The sequence below is a fragment of the Rutidosis leptorrhynchoides genome, chromosome 9 (genome assembly GCF_046630445.1).
Source record: "Rutidosis leptorrhynchoides isolate AG116_Rl617_1_P2 chromosome 9, CSIRO_AGI_Rlap_v1, whole genome shotgun sequence".
Lineage (NCBI taxonomy): Eukaryota > Viridiplantae > Streptophyta > Magnoliopsida > Asterales > Asteraceae > Rutidosis > Rutidosis leptorrhynchoides.
Window position 1 is genome coordinate 115,642,684 of NC_092341.1, and position 21,695 is coordinate 115,664,378.

The 21,695-nt window shown below is 35.8% G+C and overlaps 1 pseudogene; it reads right to left on the bottom strand.

Annotated features, from left to right (window-relative positions):
• LOC139868343 (UDP-glycosyltransferase 85C2-like) overlaps positions 1-21,695 on the bottom strand; it is a 29,311-nt pseudogene that overhangs the window by 5,118 nt on the left and 2,498 nt on the right.

Below are 21,695 nucleotides of genomic sequence, written 5' to 3' on the forward strand. Positions count from 1 at the left end.
ATGAATATTCCAGATATACCTGGGTATTCTTTTTGAAGCAAAAGAGTGAAGCTGCTGATGAAATTATCAATTTTATCAAACGAATGGAGCTTTTGAATGGGCAGCTGGTGAAACAGCTAAGAAGTGATCATGGTACAGAATTCAGAAATGCAACTTTAGAAAATTTTGTGCTGACAAAGGTATTTCACAAAACTTTTCTGCTGTAAGAACACCTCAGCAAAATGGTGTTGCAGAAAGAAGAAACAGAACTCTCATTGAAGCAGCAAGATCTATGTTAGCTGAGTCTGGGTTGAAAAATTCATATTGGGCAGAAGCTGTGAATACTGCTTGTTTTACCCAGAATAGATCTCTTATAGTGAAAAGACATCAGAAAACTGCTTATGAAGTTCTCAAAGGTAGAGGACCCTCAATTTCATTTTTTCATGTATTTGGCAGTCCCTGTTACATTCTCAATAATAGGGATCAGCTGGTCAAATTTGATGCCAAGGCTGATGAAGGTATATTCTTAGGATATTCCAACATGTCAAAGGCATACAGGGTTTTCAACAAGAGAAGGGGTTGTTTTGAAGAATCCATTAATGTTACATTTGATGAAACTGCTCCTTCTTCTTCTTCTGATCATGAAGATGAAGTGCTACTATTTGAAGAGCCTACTCATCCAGCTCTAGATGATGAAGAACCAGCAACACAATCCTCGCCTATTCATGCTGCTGGGTTCTCTGATGATGAGATAGAACACTCTGTTCCATCTGTGTCTAAACCAGGTGGACCTACTGGCTCTACTGAAGTCTTACAACTTGAGCATAGGTCTACTGGTTCTGAAGGATCACAAGCTGATACTGGTTACACTAATAATGAACAGCTGTCTCCAACTGCTGTTCATACTTCCGAACCAGCTGATGATCAAGATGCTGTGTGTTCCATGACAAGCTCACCTGTTCATAACACTAGATGGACAAAAGAGCATCCTATCGAGCAAGTTATTGGTAATCTGTCTAGTGGTGTTAAAACCAGACGACATGCAACCAGCAATTTTTGTATGCATGTAAACTTTGTGTCTACCATTGAACCTACATGTCCTGATGAAGCTATTAAAGATCCAAGCTGGGCAGGAGCTATGCAAGAAGAGATCTCCCAGTTTGATAGGAATAAGGTTTGGACATTGGTACCTAAACCTGATGATGAAACTAAGAAAATCATTGGTACCAAGTGGGTTTTCAAAAACAAGATGGATGAAGATGGGATTGTGATCAGAAACAAAGCTAGATTGGTAGCTCAAGGTTTCAAACAGGAAGAAGGATTGGATTATGGAGAGACTTATGCTCCAGTGGCTAGGATGGAAGCTATCAGACTATTCTTGGCGTATGCTGCTTAGATGAACTTTAAGGTATTCCAGATGGATGTTAAATCTGCATTCCTAAATGGGAAGCTGCAAGAAGAAGTTTATGTCAAACAGCCTCCTGATTTTGTAAGCAGTAAATATCCAGACCATGTCTACAAGTTAGACAAAGCTCTTTATGGCCTCAAACAGGCCCCAAGAGCATGGTATGAGACACTTCATGTGTATCTCACTGGTATAGGCTGTAAAGTTGGAACAATTGACACCACTCTGTTCTCAAAAGAGACAGATGGTGATCTCTTGCTGGTACAGATATATGTGGATGATATTATTTATGGATCTAAAAATGAGAAACATTGTCAAGACTTTTCAAAACTTATGTCAAAGACATATGAAATGAGCTTACAAAGAGACTTGCAATACTTTTTGGGATTGCAAATTAAACAACTTGATGATGGAATTTTTATAAGTCAGGATAAATATATCAAAGATATGCTAAAGAAATTTGGTCTGACCTATTTAAAAGATATAGGGACTCCAATGGCAGCATCTATTAAAATAGATGCTGATCCCAATGGTGAACCAGTCAATATCACTGAGTATAGAGGTATGATTGGATCCCTACTTTATCTCACAGCCAGCAGACCAGATATTATGTTTTCCACATGCCTGTGTGTCAGATATCAAGCTGATCCTAAAGAGTCACACTTGCTAGCAGTCAAAAGGATATTTAGGTATCTGAAAGCTACTGCTAAATGTGGTCTTTGGTATCCCAAAGACCAGGATTTTAAGCTAATTGGGTATTCAGATGCTGATTTTGCAGGGTGTAAAATAGAGAGAAAAAGTACTACTGGTGGTTGCCAGTTACTGGGTGGTAGGCTAGTCAGCTGGACGAGCAAAAAGTAGAATACTGTGTCCACATCTACTGCTGAAGCAGAATACGTTTCTGCTGGTAGTTGTACTGCTCAAGTACTATGGATGTAAAGCCAGCTAAAAGACTATGGTGTTCATGTTACAAAGACTCCAATCTTCTGTGACAACACAAGTGCAATAGCTATCACCAACAATCCTGTAATGCATTCAAGAACAAAGCACATTGACGTTCGATATCATTTCATAAGGGATCATGTTCAGAAAGGAGACGTGGAGCTACATTTTATTTTAACAGACCAGCAGTTAGCAGATCTATTCACAAAGCCCTTAGATGAGAAACTTTTTAACTATCTCATCTCTGAGCTGGGTATGCTTGAACTTTAAATAAAAGACAATTTTTGTTGGTGTGCTGGCTCTACAACACGAAGGGCAAACCAGTAAGCAATTTTTGTTATCTTACTGCCTACATGTAAAACACTCAGCACAACAAGGTCTTTTATATTTTGGTTACTCAAAGTTTTTTTTAATTGAAATAATAAATAGCTCACAAAATTAAATGATTCCTTAAAACTGAAACTCATTTACTTCCAATGATTTAAATTAAATTCATAACATATTAAATGTAACAAAGTATCTTGTATTTAATACAACACTTATTTTGTGGTTTTCAATTTTTTTTAATAAAAAAAAATAATTAAAATCTGCTGCATTTAATATTGAATGGATGGAATGAGTATTCAAGCCGTATATACGTCAAATCATCAGTCTGTGTCCCCTCGAGTGTGCCAGTCTGTCACATCTACCCACGCACCTGCTAATAGCAGTTGTCACTTTCTCTCTCCTGCCTTTTTCACCCAATCACAATGGTTAAAAGTGTGTTTTATCTTCCATAATAACCTTTGGTTATTCAGTTTTCAAATTCACACTCCTCTCTCTCTAAAAATCCCCAAATCTTCATATCTTCACTTTTTACAATCATCAATGGCAGAACAACAACAACATCAATCACCACCTGCTGAGACCCAGCAACCGGAACAACAATCAGAGCAACCACAAGCATCGGTGGAACCACAACCGGAGCAGCAACCACCGCCGGCTACAGAGGAACAAATTGAACAAGGGCCACTATTCAACCTGCACCCCATGTAGTGACCCGAACTTTCCCATGTTTATATATATTAATTGAGATTGATATTTACATGATTAACTGTTTCCAACATGTTAAGCAATCAAACTTGTTAAGACTTGATTAATTGAAATATGTTTCATATAGACAATTGACCACCCAAGTTGACCGGCGATTCACGAACGTTAAAACTTGTAAAAATGACATGACGATATATATATGGATATACATATGGTTAACATGAGATTATGATAAGTAAGTATCTCCATAAGTATATTAACAATGAGTTATATACATATAAACAAGACTACTAACTTAAGGATTTCGAAACGAGACATATATGTAACGATTATCGTTGTAACGACATTTAAATGTATATATATCATATTAAGATATATTAATATATCATAATATCATGATAATACAATAATTTAACATCTCATTAGATATAATAAACAATGGGTTAACAACATTAATTGAGATCGTTAACTTAAAGGTTTCAAAACAACACTTACATGTAACGACTAACGATGACTTAACGACTCAGTTAAAATGTATATACATGTAGTGTATTTAGATGTATTAAAATACTTTTGGAAGACTTCAAGACATATATCAAAACACTCATACTTAACGAAAATGGTTACAGTTACTTTTCCATTCTTTTCTTTCATCAAGAATTCTAGTCGTATTCTTACCCGTATTATACACAGCTTCAAAACGTACTTACTATGAGTATATATCAATAGGAACTAGCATGGGATTCCACTCTTGATTATGTCATGTATGACTAATCAATTTTAACTTCTACCATGAGCTAGTCAACTAACTAGAACTCCTTTTAACCCCACTCACCACTCACCAATTACCACTCATCATTCACTCTATTTCACTTCCAATTCTCTTTCTAATTCTCTCTCAACACACACACACTATTATGAACGTATTTTTCCAGTAGTTAATCATCATCTTCATCAAAAATCACTTCAAGAATCAAGCTATAATCATCATAGGAAGAACACTTCAAGAACACTTCAAAAATCCCTTCAAGTTTACTAATTTACTTCCAAGCTTTCTAATCCATTCCAAGTAATCATCTAAGATCAAGAAACCTTTGTTATATACAGTAGGTTATCTTTCTTATTCAAGGTAATATTCATATTCAAACTTTGATTCAATTTCTATAACTATAAACTATCTTAATTCGAGTAAAAAATCTTACTTGAACTTGTTTTTGTGTCATGATCCTACTTCAAGAACTTTCAAGCCATCCAAGATCCTTTGAAGCTAGATCATTTCTTGTCACTTCTAGTAGGTTTAATTACTAAACTTGAGGTAGTAATGATGTTCATAACATCATTCGATTCATATATATAAAACTATCCTATTCGAAGGTTTAAACTCGTAATCACTAGAACATAGTTTAGTTAATTCTAAACTTGTTCGCAAACAAAAGTTAATCCTTCTAACTTGACTTTTAAAATTAACTAAACACATGTTCTATATCTATATGATATGCTAACTTAATGATTTAAAACCTGGAAACACGAAAAACACCGTAAAATCGGATTTACGCCGTCGTAGTAACACCGCGGGCTGTTTTGGGTTAGTTAATTAAAAACTATGATAAACTTTGATTTAAAAGTTGTTATTCTGAGAAAATAATTTTTATTATGAACATGAAACTATATCCAAAAATTATGGTTAAACTCAAAGTGGAAGTATGTTTTCTAAAATGGTCATCTAGACGTCGTTCTTTCGACTGAAATGACTACCTTTACAAAAACGACTTGTAACTTATTTTTCCGACTTTAAACCTGTACTTTTTCTGTTTAGATTCATAAAATAGAGTTCAATATGAAACCATAGCAATTTGATTCACTCAAAATGGATTTAAAATGAAGAAGTTATGGGTAAAACAAGATTGGATAATTTTTCTCATTTTAGCTACGTGAAAATTGGTAACAAATCTATTCCAACCATAACTTAATCAACTTGTATTGTATATTATGTAATCTTGAGATACCATAGACACGTATACAATGTTTCGACCTATCATGTCGACACATCTATATATATTTCGGAACAACCATAGACACTCTATATGTGAATGTTGGAGTTAGCTATATAGGGTTGAGATTGATTCCAAAATATATATAGTTTGAGTTGTGATCAATACTGAGATACGTAATACACTGGGTCGTGGATTGATTCAAGATAATATTTATCGATTTATTTCTGTACATCTAACTGTGGACAACTAGTTGTAGGTTACTAACGAGGACAGCTGACTTAATAAACTTAAAACATCAAAATATATTAAAAGTGTTGTAAATATATTTTAAACATACTTTGATATATATATGTATATATTGTTATAGGTTCGTGAATCAACCAGTGGCCAAGTCTTACTTCCCGACGAAGTAAAAATCTGTGAAGGTGAGTTATAGTCCCACTTTTAAAATCTAATATTTTTGGCATGAGAATACATGCAGGTTTTATAAATGATTTACAAAATAGACACAAGTACGTGAAACTACATTCTATGGTTGAATTATCGAAATCGAATATGCCCCTTTTTATTAAGTCTGGTAATCTAAGAATTAGGGAACAGACACCCTAATTGACGCGAATCCTAAAGATAGATCTATTGGGCCTAACAAACCCCATCCAAAGTACCGGATGCTTTAGTACTTCGAAATTTATATCATATCCGAAGGGTGTCCCGGAATGATGGGGATATTCTTATATATATGCATCTTGTTAATGTCGGTTACCAGGTGTTCACCATATGAATGATTTTTATCTCTATGTATGGGATGTGTATTGAAATATGAAATCTTGTGGTCTATTATTATGATTTGATATATATAGGTTAAACCTATAACTCACCAACATTTTTATTGACGTTTTAAGCATGTTTATTCTCAGGTGATTATTAAGAGCTTTCGCTGTCGCATACTTAAATAAGGACGAGATTTGGAGTCCATGCTTGTATGATATTGTGTAAAAACTGCATTCAAGAAACTTATTTTGTTGTAACATATTTGTATTGTAAACCATTATGTAATGGTCGTGTGTAAACAGGATATTTTAGATTATCATTATTTGATAATCTACGTAAAGCTTTTTAATCCTTTATTGATGAAATAAAGGTTATGGTTTGTTTTAAAATGAATGCAGTCTTTGAAAAACGTCTCATATAGAGGTCAAAACCTCGCAACGAAATCAATTAATGTGGAACGTTTTTAATCAATAAGAACGCATTCATTTTAAAACAAACCATAACCTTTATTTCATAAATAAAGGTTTAAAAAGCTTTATGTAGATTATCAAATAATGATAATCTAAAATATCCTGTTTACACACGACCATTACATAATGGTTTACAATACAAATATGTTACATCGAAATCAGTTTCTTGAATGCAGTTTTTACACAATATCATACAAACATGGACTCCAAATCTTGTCCTTATTTTAGTATGCAACAGCGGAAGCTCTTAGTATTCACCTGAGAATAAACATGCTTTAAACGTCAACAAAAATGTTGGTGAGTTATAGGTTTAACCTATATATATCAAATAGTAACAATAGACCACAAGATTTCATATTTCAATACACATCCCATACATAGAGATAAAAATCATTCATATGGTGAACACCTGGTAACCGACATTAACAAGATGCATATATAAGAATATCCCCATCATTCCGGGACACCCTTCGGATATGATATAAATTTCGAAGTACTAAAGCATCCGCTACTTTGGATGGGGTTTGTTAGGCCCAATAGATCTATCTTTAGGATTCGCGTCAATTAGGGTGTCTGTTCCCTAATTCTTAGATTACCAGACTTAATAAAAAGGGGCATATTCGATTTCGATAATTCAACCATAGAATGTAGTTTCACGTACTTGTGTCTATTTTGTAAATCATTTATAAAACCTGCATGTATTCTCATCCCAAAAATATTAGATTTTAAAAGTGGGACTATAACTCACTTTCACAGATTTTTACTTCGTCGGGAAGTAAAACTTGGCCACTGGTTGATTCACGAACCTATAACAATATATACATATATATCAAAGTATGTTCAAAATATATTTACAACACTTTTAATATATTTTGATGTTTTAAGTTTATTAAGTCAGCTGTCCTCGTTAGTAACCTACAACTAGTTGTCCACAGTTAGATGTACAGAAATAAATCGATAAATATTATCTTGAATCAATCCACGACCCAGTGTATACGTATCTCAGTATTGATCACAACTCAAACTATATATATTTTGGAATCAACCTCAACCCTGTATAGCTAACTCCAACATTCACATATAGAGTGTCTATGGTTGTTCCGAAATATATATAGATGTGTCGACATGATAGGTCGAAACATTGTATACGTGTCTATGGTATCTCAAGATTACATAATATACAATACAAGTTGATTAAGTTATGGTTGGAATAGATTTGTTACCAATTTTCACGTAGCTAAAATGAGAAAAATTATCCAATCTTGTTTTACCCATGACTTCTTCATTTTAAATCCGTTTTGAGTGAATCAAATTGCTATGGTTTCATATTGAACTCTATTTTATGAATTTAAACAGAAAATGTATAGGTTTATAGTCGGAAAATAAGTTACAAGTCGTTTTTGTAAAGATAGTCATTTCAGTCGAAAGAACGACGTCTAGATGACCATTTTAGAAAACATACTTCCACCTTGAGTTTAACCATAATTTTTGGATATAGTTTCATGTTCATAATAAAAATCATTTTCTCATAATAACAACTTTTAAATCAAAGTTTATCATAGTTTTTAATTAACTAACCCAAAACAGCCCGCGGTGTTACTACGACGGCGTAAATCCGGTTTTACGGTGTTTTTCGTGTTTCCAGGTTTTAAATCATTAAGTTAGCATATCATATAGATATAGAACATGCGTTTAGTTAATTTTAAAAGTCAAGTTAGAAGGATTAACTTTTGTTTGCGAACAAGTTTAGAATTAACTAAACTATGTTCTAGTGATTACGAGTTTAAACCTTCGAATAAGATAGTTTTATATATATGAATCGAATGATGTTATGAACATCATTACTACCTCAAGTTTAGTAGGTAAACCTACTGGAAGTGACAAGAAATGATCTAACTTCAAAGGATCTTGGATGGCTTGAAAGTTCTTGAAGTAGGATCATGACACAAAAACAAGTTCAAGTAAGATTTTTACTCGAATTAAGATAGTTTATAGTTATAGAAATTGAATCAAAGTTTGAATATGAATATTACCTTGAATAAGAAAGATAATCTACTGTATATAACAAAGGTTTCTTGATCTTAGATGATTACTTGGAATGGATTAGAAAGCTTGGAAGTAAATTAGTAAACTTGAAGGGATTTTTGAAGTGTTCTTGAAGTGTTCTTCCTATGATGATTATAGCTTGATTCTTGAAGTGATTTTTGATGAAGATGATGATTAACTACTGGAAAAATATGTTCATAATAGTGTGTGTGTGTGTGTGTGTGTGTGTGTTGAGAGAGAATTAGAAAGAGAATTGGAAGTGAAATGGAGTGAATGATGAGTGGTAATTGGTGAGTGGTGAGTGGTGAGTGGGGTTAAAAGGAGTTCTAGTTAGTTGACTAGCTCATGGTAGAAGTTAAAATTGATTAGTCATACATGACATAATCAAGAGTGGAATCCCATGCTAGTTCCTATTGGTATATACCCATAGTAAGTACGTTTTGAAGCTGTGTATAATACGGGTAAGAATACGACTAGAATTCTTGATGAAAGAAAAGAATGGGAAAGTAACTGTAACCATTTTCGTTAAGTATGAGTGTTTTGATATATGTCTTAAAGTCTTCCAAAATTATTTTAATACATCTAATTACACTACATGTATATACATTTTAACTGAGTCGTTAAGTCATCATTAGTCGTTACATGTAAGTGTTGTTTTGAAACCTTTAAGTTAACGATCTCAATTAATGTTGTTAACCCATTGTTTATTATATCTAATAAGATGTTAAATTATTATATTATCATGATATTATGATATATTAATATATCTTAATATGATATATATACATTTAAATGTCGTTACAACGATAATCGTTACATATATGTCTCGTTTCGAAATCCTTAAGTTAGTAGTCTTGTTTATATGTATATAACTCATTTTTAATATACTTATGGAGATACTTACTTATTATAATCTCATGTTAACCATATGTATATCCATATATATATCGTCATGTCGTTTTTACAAGTTTTAACGTTCTTATTGATTAAAAACGTTCCATATTAATTGATTTCGTTGCGAGGTTTTGACCTCTATATGAGACGTTTTTCAAAGACTGCATTCATTTTAAAACAAACCATAACCTTTATTTCATCAATAAAGGTTTTAAAAAGCTTTACGTAGATTATCAAATAATGATAATCTAAAATATCATGTTTACACACGACCATTACATAATGGTTTACAATACAAATATGTTACAACAAAATAAGTTTCTTGAATGAAGTTTTTACACAATATCATACAAGCATGGACTCCAAATCTCGTCCTTATTTAAGTATGCGAAAGCGGAAGCTCTTAATAATCACCTGAGAATAAACATGCTTAAAACGTCAACAAAAATGTTGGTGAGTTATAGGTTTAACCTATATATATCAAATCATAATAATAGACCACAAGATTTCATATTTCAATACACATCCCATACATAGAGATAAAAATCATTCATATGGTGAACACCTGGTAACCGACATTAACAAGATGCATATATATAAGAATATCCCCATCATTCCGGGACACCCTTCGGATATGATATAAATTTCGAAGTACTAAAGCATCCGGTACTTTGGATGGGGTTTGTTAGGCCCAATAGATCTATCTTTAGGATTCGCGTCAATTAGGGTGTCTGTTCCCTAATTCTTAGATTACCAGACTTAATAAAAAGGGGCATATTCGATTTCGATAATTCAACCATAGAATGTAGTTTCACGTACTTGTGTCTATTTTGTAAATCATTTATAAAACCTGCATGTATTCTCATCCCAAAATATTAGATTTTAAAAGTGGGACTATAACTCACTTTCACAGATTTTTACTTCGTCGGGAAGTAAGACTTGGCCACTGGTTGATTCACGAACCTATAACAATATATACATATATATCAAAGTATGTTCAAAATATATTTACAACACTTTTAATATATTTTGATGTTTTAAGTTTATTAAGTCAGCTGTCCTCGTTAGTAACCTACAACTAGTTGTCCACAGTTAGCTGTACAGAAATAAATCGATAAATATTATCTTGAATCAATCCACGACCCAGTGTATACGTATCTCAGTATTGATCACAACTCAAACTATATATATTTTGGAATCAACCTCAACCCTGTATAGCTAACTCCAACATTCACATATAGAGTGTCTATGGTTGTTCCGAAATATATATAGATGTGTCGACATGATAGGTCGAAACATTGTATACGTGTCTATGGTATCTCAAGATTACCTAATATACAATACAAGTTGATTAAGTTATGGTTGGAATAGATTTGTTACCAATTTTCACGTAGCTAAAATGAGAAAAATTATCCAATCTTGTTTTACCCATAACTTCTTCATTTTAAATCCGTTTTGAGTGAATCAAATTGCTATGGTTTCACATTGAACTCTATTTTATGAATCTAAACAGAAAAAGTATAGGTTTATGGTCGGAAAAATAAGTTACAAGTCGTTTTTGTAAAGGTAGTCATTTCAGTCGAAAGAACGACGTCTAGATGACCATTTTAGAAAACATACTTCCACTTTGAGTTTAACCATAATTTTTGGATATAGTTTCATGTTCATAATACAAATCATTTTCTCAGAATAACAACTTTTAAATCAAAGTTTATCATAGTTTTTAATTAACTAACCCAAAACAGCCCGCGGTGTTACTATGACGGCGTAAATCCGGTTTTATGGTGTTTTTCGTGTTTCCAGGTTTTAAATCATTAAGTTAGCATATCATATAGATATAGAACATGTGTGTAGTTAATTTTAAAAGTCAAGTTAGAAGGATTAACTTTTGTTTGCGAACAAGTTTAGAATTAACTAAACTATGTTCTAGTGATTACGAGTTTAAACCTTCGAATAAGATAGTTTTATATATATGAATCGAATGATGTTATGAACATCATTAATACCTCAAGTTTAGTAGGTAAACCTACTGGAAGTGACAAGAAATGATCTAGCTTCAAAGGATCTTGGATGGCTTGAAAGTTCTTGAAGTAGGATCATGACACAAAAACAAGTTCAAGTAAGATTTTTACTCGAATTAAGATAGTTTATAGTTATAGAAATTGAATCAAAGTTTGAATATGAATATTACCTTGAATAAGAAAGATAACCTACTGTATATAACAAAGGTTTCTTGATCTTAGATGATTACTTGGAATGGATTAGAAAGCTTGGAAGTAAATTAGTAAACTTGAAGGAATTTTTGAAGTGTTCTTCCTATGATGATTATAGCTTGATTCTTGAAGTAATTTTTGATGAAGATGATGATTAACTACTGGAAAAATACGTTCATAATAGTGTGTGTGTGTGTGTGTGTGTGTGTGTGTTGAGAGAGAGTTATAGTCCCAATTTTAAAATCTAATATTTTTGGGATGAGAATACATGCAGGTTTTATAAATGATTTACAAAATAGACACAAGTACGTGAAACTACATTCTATGGTTGAATTATTGAAATCGAATATGCCCCTTTTTATTAAGTCTGGTAATCTAAGAATTAGGGAACAGACACCCTAATTGACGCGAATCCTAAAGATAGATCTATTGGGCCTAACAAACCCCATCCAAAGTACCGGATGCTTTAGTACTTCAAAATTTATATCATATCCGAAGGGTGTCCCGGAATGATGGGGATATTCTTATATATATGCATCTTGTTAATGTCGGTTACCAGGTGTTCACCATATGAATGATTTTTATCTCTATGTATGGGATGTGTATTGAAATATGAAATCTTGTGGTCTATTATTATGATTTGATATATATAGGTTAAACCTATAACTCACCAACATTTTTGTTGACATTTTAAGCATGTTTATTCTCAGGTGATTATTAAGAGCTTCCGCTGTCGCATACTTAAATAAGGACGAGATTTGGAGTCCATGCTTGTATGATATTGTGTAAAAACTGCATTCAAGAAACTTATTTTGTTGTAACATATTCGTATTGTAAACCATTATGTAATGGTCGTGTGTAAACAGGATATTTTAGATTATCATTATTTGATAATCTACGTAAAGCTTTTTAAAACCTTTATTGATGAAATAAAGGTTATGGTTTGTTTTAAAATGAATGCAGCTTCGGATATGATATAAATTTCGAAGTACTAAAGCATCCGGTACTTTGGATGGGGTTTGTTAGGCCCAATAGATCTATCTTTAAGATTCGCGTCAATTAGGGTGTCTGTTCCCTAATTCTTAGATTACCAGACTTAATAAAAAGGGGCATATTTGATTTCGATAATTCAACCATAGAATGTAGTTTCACGTACTTGTGTCTATTTTGTAAATCATTTATAAAACATGCATGTATTCTCATCCCAAAAATATTAGATTTTAAAAGTGGGACTATAACTCACTTTCACAGATTTTTACTTCGTCGGGAAGTAAGACTTGGCCACTGGTTGATTCACGAACCTATAACAATATATACATATATATCAAAGTATGTTTAAAATATATTTACAACACTTTTAATATATTTTGATGTTTTAAGTTTATTAAGTCAGCTGTCCTCGTTAGTAACCTACAACTAGTTGTCCACAGTTAGATGTAACATATTTGTATTGTAAACCATTATGTAATGGTCGTGTGTAAACAGGATATTTTAGATTATCATTATTTGATAATCTACGTAAAGCTTTTTAAACCTTTAATTGACGCGAATCCTAAAGATAGATCTATTGGGCCTAACAAACCCCATCCAAAGTACCGGATGCTTTAGTACTTCGAAATTTATATCATATCCGAAGGGTGTCCCGGAATGATGGGGATATTCTTATATATGCATCTTATTAATGTCGGTTACCAGGTGTTCACCATATGAATGATTTTTATCTCTATGTATGGGATGTGTATTGAAATATGAAATCTTGTGGTCTATTATTACGATTTGATATATATAGGTTAAACCTATAACTCACCAACATTTTTGTTGACGTTTTAAGCATGTTTATTCTCAGGTGATTATTAAGAGCTTCCGATGTCGCATACTTAAATAAGGACGAGATTTGGAGTCCATGCTTGTATGATATTGTGTAAAAACTGCATTCAAGAAATTTATTTTGTTGTAACATATTTGTATTGTAAACCATTATGTAATGGTCGTGTGTAAACAGGATATTTTAGATTATCATTATTTGATAATCTACGTAAAGCTTTTTAAAACCTTTATTGATGAAATAAAGGTTATGGTTTGTTTTAAAATGAATGCAGTCTTTGAAAAACGTCTCATATAGAGGTCAAAACCTCGCAACGAAATCAATTAATATGGAACGTTTTTAATCAATAAGAACGGGACATTTCACCCCAATCTTGTTAGGGCTGCAAACGCACCTGAACACTCTACGATTCGCCTTTTAAGAGGCAATGCTGCTCATGCCCTTTCTATTCCCAAATCGAAAGTCAATACCGGCTATGAAGAGCTGATTTCTTATATCCGTCAATCCCCTCTGGCAAGAGCCATTACCGGTGTACCTTCACGATTATATCCAGCCTGTTTGGCCAGATTCTGGTATACTGCCACCATGTCCACCACCGAACAGAACGTTCCATGTATTCATGGCATGGTGACTAACAGCTTACCCTGTTCCATTACTGTTGACGCCATCCGACGAGCTCTTCAATTACCCAATGGTTCATTTGTAGATTCACCTACAAGTGATGAGTTTCGAAGGGAGGTACTGGAAATCATTGGCTACTCTCAACCAGTATCTCATACTCCACTCAGGAAACACATGCCACCACTATGGTATTATTTCTTTGGGTTGCTGACTCAGTGTATCAGTCACAAATCTGGCAGTTTTGATCAATGCTCAGATTATGAATTGAAGATGGGTCACGGGCTGCTGTTCAATCGCAACATAGATTATGCCAGTGAAATCTACTTAAGGTTAAGGGAAATGGTGCTTGCACCCAAACGAACAAATCTAATCCCCTTTCCAAGGTTTTTGAGCCTTGTTTTTGAAAATGAGCTGGGTGAAGCTTACCAGCAGATTACTGACAAATCATATAACCTGCCTCTTAAACAAGGGGGGATGCCAAAGGATAAGTCTACTGCTCCATATGCTGCGTTGACACCAGCAATGCTTGAGTATCTAGCTGCTCAGGGTGGAGCTGCCCCATTGACCGCCTCTGGTGTTGCACCAGCTGACGGGGAGGGTCTTCAGCGAAAGCCAGCTGTCAAGAGGAAGAAGCCAGCTACCTCAACTAGTACAGCCACCGTCTCACATACTGGTAACGCAGTAGTTGTATTAGAATCTAGTGCTCTCTGATCACAAAGAACAGCCCTAGTCTTATATACTGACTACCCACTTCTAGTATTGGAATCCGTTGCTTAACTATTTCTTGGTAACAGGCAAATCCAAACGTGCAAGAGCTGGCTCCAAGCAAACCATAGAGGGAATTGCACCAGTCTCAACTGCTGCTCCTGCAAGGGATGTGGCTATGGAACCTGGTGCGTTTCTAGACCATACAGCAGAAAATTCTAACATAATTAAAAATCTTTTATCTGCTGACTTGAAAAATGAATGTGGAGTTCAAGGTATAACCCTGGCTCCCAAGCTGACTGGTTTTAAAACTAGTGTTAAGAAGAGTAGCAACCCATACTCCTCTAGCCAGACACTTCCACATTTTTCAAATTTGAACTTCATGTTATATCCTCTGCTGCCAGTACAATCAGCAAAGCACATACCTGACCCCCAAAAGCAAACTTGAACTGGCTCCTCATCGTGTTGAATCAGCTCAGGATACTGCACAGCCATTATGTTACTCGGATCATGCTAAGAGTCTCACTCCTACATCATTACCAGCCAGAACTCTTACACTATCTGGGTCAACATGTGTCGCCAATGAGTCAGCAGAGTCACAGCTGTACTTACAGACACCTTATTCTGTCTCATTCGAAGGGCTGACCAAATCACCAGTCTGTCCCCAAAGACCAACACCAGATGCAATTGTTGAGTCAAATTTATTTGGTTCTACAGTTGTTAACCTAAAATGTTCTATTATTTCAGTTCTTAGCAGGGTAGATGAACAGGCAGAGGGGGAGCAAGTTAAAGATGTTATTATTCCTACTGAGCCGATTGCTGCCTCTGCTACTGGTATTGGTGCTACTGTTTCTCCTACTGGTGGTGCTGATGCTAGTAATGTTGCTTCTACAGCTGCTAGTAATACTGCTCCTAGTATTGTTACTTCCACTACTACACCTGAAGTAGAAGATGAAATCATAGTGGATCCTCCTATTCTTAAAAAGGTAATTGACAATATTGTCAAGGATGTTCTACTTGATGAACCTGTCACTGAACCAAAGGGTGACATTACGTCTGCTGCTGCTCCCGTAGCACAATATGTTATCATGGAAGCTGATACAAGTGCTACTTTTCCATCTGATGTTATCCTGGATGCTGGTAAAAGTGCTACTTTTCCATCAGATTCTGGTTCAGAGGATGATATTGTTCTGGAGGGTCCTGATTTTGTTAATGCTGGCTATGTTGGCTATGTTCCCACAGAACCAACGGTGGATACTGATGCTACTGGTTCTACGGAACCCGTTATGGATGCTGGTACCTCTGCTATTGCCACTACTGAATCTTCTCGGGCTACTGTTTCTGCTGAGAAGAAACCCTATGTGTGCCAGGTGCCAGATCCTGATGAAGTTGTCCCTAAATTCATCTATCGGGGAGCATCTATCACTCCCAGAGTTGCTCTGCTGGTGGATCAGCTAACTTTTGATCCTCAAACTGCCATAGTATCAGCCAGCAAATTGCCTCGCGAGGAGCTGACTGAACTATTGTCTCAGCTTGACCAACCAGCTAGAGAAGAAGTTTATGAGAGGCTGGCTACTTTAGAACAGATAAACGAGCAGCCATTTTATCACTATTTTGGCATGGCTCCAGCTGCTTCTACATGGCCTGGTACATGGAGGCCTCTCAAGTTCATCAGGGATCCCTCTACTGGTAAATATGTTATGCAAAATATTCCTGATTCGCCAGTACCTTCTGATTCATCAACTTCTTCCTCATCATCTTCTTCTTCTGATGGTGATGCTGATAAAGGTACTGGTAAGGATGAACCAGTCACTCATGACAATGTGACTGGTTCCAAAGAAAAACCAGTGGATCTCACAGATGATACTGATCTTCATGCTGACAAGGATACTAGTGGTTCTAAGCCTTCGGGTGAAGGTAAAAATGATGGTGATCATGGTGACGAGTCAGCTCCTGACCTTCCACCTCCACCACCCCACATAAGTACTCTCGTGTCAGCTGCTTCTGACCAGCCCTCAACCAGCTATCTTTAATTTAATGCTGATGAGGTGGCTGATATTTCAACCTTCGCTGTACTTAGGACACTCAGAGAAGTTACACCAGATCTCCAAAACACCATTCGCACTGCTATTGATGATAGTGTAACTCAAGCCATCCGGAATGCTGGGCAAGTCACCTCTTCAAATATTGAGGCCCAGCTAGGACAAATACGTGCTTTTGTTGATCTTGCAGTATCAGCCATTATCAAGCAACTGGAAGGGGAGGAGGAATTAAAGAAGCGAATCCTTTCCCACAATGAGTACATGGAGGACATTGCTAGCCTTAAAGCTGATTTGGAGGCTGCCAATCGCAGAGTCCTGTTTCTTAATGAAGAAAATGCTGTTCTGCATGAGAGATTGGAATCGCAGGAACAACAAATGGCTAACATGATTCCTGTCTCTGCCTATGTTCAAATGGTGGAGAATATGCAACGCCTGGCTGCTCTACAGGGTGATGTTAGGGCTATGGTTGAACAGATGGTCATGGGTGTTGCAAGGAATGAAGTTAGATCCTCCAACCTTCTCCTTAGACAATTTGGTGTGGATCCTGGTGCCCATCTCACTCCTGAAGTTGCTGATTGGAACAATTTTGCTTTCTCTGTTCCCAACTCAGATAGTGATCTTGATGCACAAGTCTCCCCTGTTCTTTCTCCTGCCCCTGCTGATGACAAAAAGGGGGAGAAGAAGAAATCTAAGAGTAAATCTAAAAAGAAAAAACAATCAGAGGGGGAGCATGAGCATGAAAAGGCTCCTAAACAACCAAGGAGGGATGGTGATGGTGATGGTGATGGTCAAGACTCTGGCACTAAGCCCAGCAACGCTCATACTGAAACTGGTGTACAGGCAGCTGGTGGTTCTCAACCCAGTGAGTCTATTACATCAGTGGATGATATTGGTTCTGGCAGTAAGCCCAGTGATGTTTCTGATATGGCTGTTGCTAAAGCTCTTCTTGTCTCTCAGTCTATTGAAAGGAAAATGAAAAGAAAACTTGAGAGATATCAGAAGAGACAGCAAGACTTAAATGATGCCTTCAATGTCAAATGGGATGCCTATGTTGCTCTTAAACGCCACAGAATTGATCATAGGAGATGGCTGACCCAACAAAAGAAGGACATTAATGATGACCTGACTGGCATTGATCTCTACAAAAAAGAAGCACGAAAAAGAAATGCCAAGTTCATGATCAAATACGACAAAAAGAGGGCAAAGATGTATGCTGAGCGTGCAGATAGAATTAAACGAATGACTCCAGAAGAAATTAAAGATTTTCTTGCATCTACTGGATCAGGGGGAGGAGTTAGAGCTGATATTTTTATGAAATGGTTAGATGCTTTGTTAGAAACCAGCTCATCTTCTCGACCAACATCCACTGCTCAGCCAGCTACACTGCAACAACCAGCAGAAACAATCAATCTTAATGATGATGATACTCAGGGGGAGCATCTTGCAATTGTTCCCTATCTGTCTCCACAAGAACCAGTATCAACACAAGAACCATCAGCTGAACCCAAGCCTATTGACAAACAAAGGGTGAAATCCACTCCAAGGGATAACCAGCCCCTCAGGAAAGGACCCCTATTTGAGGCAGCTGATGAAGATACTGTGACAGTTGTGCCAGCTGATACTAATCAATCAGCTTGTACTGAAGACTCAGCAAGGAGTGCTGAGAAAGAAGACCGAGCCAGAAGTGTGCTGCTGGGTGACACAAGTGTTGAAGACCCAGCCAAGGTGGTTGAGCTGGGTGCAAAATCAGATGATGATACGGTTGATCCTGCTGACTTTACTGTCTGGGGTAGAGAAGATCACTTATTCGTTCAATCTCCTATCTCTCCTCGGACTCTCACTTATTTTAATAGAACAAAGGATAACCATGTCAATCAATTCTCAGTAAGTTCATCTGGCATAGATGAATCAAACATGTATCCTCCATCTTCCCCTAAACATCATGGTAAACACAGAACCTGGGAAGATGATTCAGTTGACCATAGTGAGCCGAATCTTTTCAGAATGAATCCAGATGAAAGAGAAGCTTACAGGCTGGAGATCACTGTTCCAGAATTGCTTGAGCAAAGACAAGCAGAGCTTAATGAAAGAATACGGCAAGTCAGATTGCTGCATCATCCTCTTGATCAGCCACTCTACATCGCTGCCTTGACCTTTGGCGTTGATATTGGTGTATATTTGAATAACAGTGGTCGAAGGCTCTCCACTGATAAGGAGAAAGCTCAATTTCATGAAGCTCATCAGCTGGGTATGGATCTGAAAGAGTATCAGGTTGCTCTAAGAACTGAAGATGGAAGAAAAATGATTGAAGCAGTCAGATCTCTAAAAATTAGCCACACTGATTATCTGCTAGGCTTAGTGGCAGAACAGCAAAGAAGAGAGGCTGCTAATGCTGAACTTACTGAGAGATTAAGGCTTCAGGAAATAGAAGACAAGTTGGCTGCCGATGAAAAGGAAGAGGCTGAGTCCCTCAAACTAATTCAAGCCATTGTCAAAGAACAGGATAAGGCACTTGATGAGAAGGAAGCTGCTGAGAAAGCACCTGCTACTGCTCCTATAAAACCTGTCAGTACTATTGAAGTCCCTGATCATTATTACAGGAGCAGATATGGTGATGTAATGAATAGAAGATCAAATCCCAGCCGGATCATCAAAGTGAACAGAGGGTCAAAAAGAGCCTTCAACGTGATGAGGGAGAATAATGTTCAAGAAATGATTAACTATGATGAGTTAAGATCCCTTAGATTTAGTGAATGGATGGAGATACTGGAGTATTTTATTGGCAAAGGTGATAGTGCCATCAAAAAGACAATTAAATCTGAACTCCAACAGCTCTTCAACAAAGCCACGAAGTTTGGGAATGCACCAGCAGTAGATGTAGAACAGGTTCTTTCTCAAAAATTTAAAAGACATCAATCTACTGGTGAAGGACCAACCGGAAGAGGCCCCATCATTCTACCTCCTTCTATCCCTGTTTTTGACCCAGCTGAGATACCTATTCTGTTCTATGAATCCTGGAGAATCAAACAAGAGGAGCTATCTGAAGAAGAACGGGACAAAGATAAAGATAGATAGTCTCCTATATGCTTAAATTGAATCTTTTGTCTAACTCACTTTTCATTCTTTTATCACTGTATTTAATGTATATATCCTGGTGTAATGAAAGTGAAATGAGTTTATCTTCAAAATCATATCGAATTATAAGATATAGATAACTTAGCAAAAGATCCCAAAACAAACTTAAAAAGGGACAATCTCACTGCATATTCTTATTTGTTCCCTTGTTGCTGGCTTTAGTGTTTTCTCTATACGTCATAGGTTTTGTCATCATCAAATAGGGGGAGATTGTTGAGTCCCCAAAATAATTAAGGATTTAATTATGACAAAACTGTAATTTATTTACACTAAAATGTTATGTGCAGCCAGCACAAGTTTGTTTATGTTGTTTATGTACAGTCAGCTAATATAGCTGTGTCGAGTGTGTAGTATGCTGGCTGATCTACCAGCACAAGGTAGAATGTATTCTTCGAATCAGCACAGGATGAGTACTCAGCTAATTAAGAATATCAAGTGACTCAGCATATGAAGAACCAGTAGATCTGGATAGCAGCATACAACACAAGACAGCCATGCTCCATTACAAGCATGGTAGTTTCCCAGAGTGGTCTACATCAACGCACTATTCAACAGAAGTCGAAGACAAAGTTGAACAGAAAAGGACAGGAGTCGGCGTCTGACAAGTGACCTTACAAGACCACGTGGGAATGCAGAAGTGGAACGCATGTGCAGACATGTGTTATACTTTATTCATACCTAGGGAACACAACATTCCATTTGTTTAAATCAAATGGTAGTGCCAAACCGAATTGGTGTGTTCCTGCAAATAGCTACCTAAGAGGAAAGAAGGAGAGCACGCCTTCTGACACAATTTTCCTCACAAGTACAAGGCATCCAATGTACTAGTGGACAATAGATTAATTACACGGACAATAGGACTACTATATATTGTTGTATTCACTGTTGTATCAACCAGTGGTGTGGGTTTCATTATTTAGAGTCCTAAACGTGTAATAGCTTTTAGTTTACCTCTTAGCTATAATCTAGGCATTCTGTATCAACCAACTATCATTCCGCCAAGGATAGTTGTAATTCTTTGTGATTCAATCAATAAAGAATAACCGTTGAAAATTACCTGTGACTCTATCTAATTTGCATGCTTGAATACATAATCGAGTTTAACTGTTTAGTTAATTGAAAAGTAATTGTATTCACCCCCCTCTACAATACTCCTGTTGTTATTAAGGGACCGACAAAAACATAGACGAGAGTGCATTGGCAATACTAGGTTCCAAAGCGTCAAATGTGTGGAAGATATTTTATGAAACAACGTGGGACTTTTTTATAGCTTCAATACAAATTCTCAATAAATCATCGTCTGGGTTGGTAGTCTGGAGGATGGTGTTCAAATCCTTTATTCGTATTCCTTCCATATAGGGAATCCAGTCGATGATAGTGTCCAAAAACTCGTCTTTCAAGTAATTTTCATCTGTTTACATGAATAAACGCTAGTTATTCAGGGGGTGCTTGGTTCGAATAAAGCAATGACAATGAAAATGGGAAAGGAAATACTAAAGGAATGAAATTATTAACATAGTATAGTATAACATTATCTTTCTTTGATTTTGCTTGGAAAGTGAAATCAATAATACATTATATATTACTAAAACTAAAGCACTAAAATTATATATTGCATATA